Here is a 1197-nt window from a genome sequence, read left to right on the forward strand (position 1 = left end):
TCATGTATTTTGATATACTAAGTCAGGAGGTATATTACATTAAATCAAGCCATCAAAACATCTCCTGACAATTTTAAACATAGTTTGTGTTCTGTGATAAAATGCTGACAAGACTCTTGGGGAGAAAATGATTTATTAACATTATGGAGGGAAGCCAGGGCAGAAGCTTAAGCAAGAAGCTGAAGGCAGAAGCTGATGCAGGGGCCATTAAGGTATTTCTCTGCACCACTGACTTTTACTTTACCTTATTGAGTCTTGTTTCTCCAGTTTGGTTGTTGTCTCTTGGAAGCCTGCTCTTATCTTGGGGGAAAGAAGAGGGAGTATGGATCTGGGAGAGAAGAAATTAGGGGGACAATGAGTTAATGGAGGGGGACTGTGGTTAGGATGCATTGTATAAGAGAAGAATCAATTTTCTTTCTTTTTTTGGGGGAAGAAAAGGATTTATTTGGCTTATACTTTAGCATTGCTGTTCATCACTGAAGGAACTCAGGACAGGAACTCTAACAGAGCAGGATCCTGGAGGCAGGAGCTAATGCAGAGGCCATGGAGGGATGCTGCTTCTATGGTTTGTTCAGCCCAACTTCTTATAAAACCCAAGACAAGCAGCCATGGGATGGCACCACCCACCATGGGCTGGGTCTCCACCATTGATCACTAATGAGAAAATGCCTTACATCTAGATCTCATCAAGGCATTTCCTCACCTGAGGCCCCTTCCTCTGATGACTCTAGCCTGTGTCAAGTTGATACACAAAACCAGCCAGTTACAGACATGCACAATAACACACATGAATAAAATTTAAAACTGGACTGATGGATTGAAAAAATATTAAATGCATTATAAGTCATTACTTTTTTTTCTGGAAGTGAAATTTTTTTCCTTACTTATTTATTTAAAGAATTTCCAGGGGGCTGGAGAGATGGCTCAGTGGTTAAGAGCATTGCCTGCTCTTCCAAAGGTCCTGAGTTCAATTCCCAGCAACCATATGGTGGTTCACAAGCATCTGTAATGAGGTCTGATGCCCTCTTCTGGCCTGCAGGCATACATGCATAAAGAATATTGTATATATAATAAATAAATATTTTAAAAAAAGAGTTTCCACTTCCTCCCCTCCTCCCAATACCATCCCGCTCCCCCCACTCCCTCTACTCCTCCCACACCATTCCCAAGAGCAGTCAGGTTTTCCTGCCATGTGGG

The sequence above is a fragment of the Myodes glareolus genome, chromosome 8 (genome assembly GCF_982192425.1).
Source record: "Myodes glareolus chromosome 8, mMyoGla1.1, whole genome shotgun sequence".
NCBI classification, from domain to species: Eukaryota; Metazoa; Chordata; class Mammalia; order Rodentia; family Cricetidae; genus Myodes; species Myodes glareolus.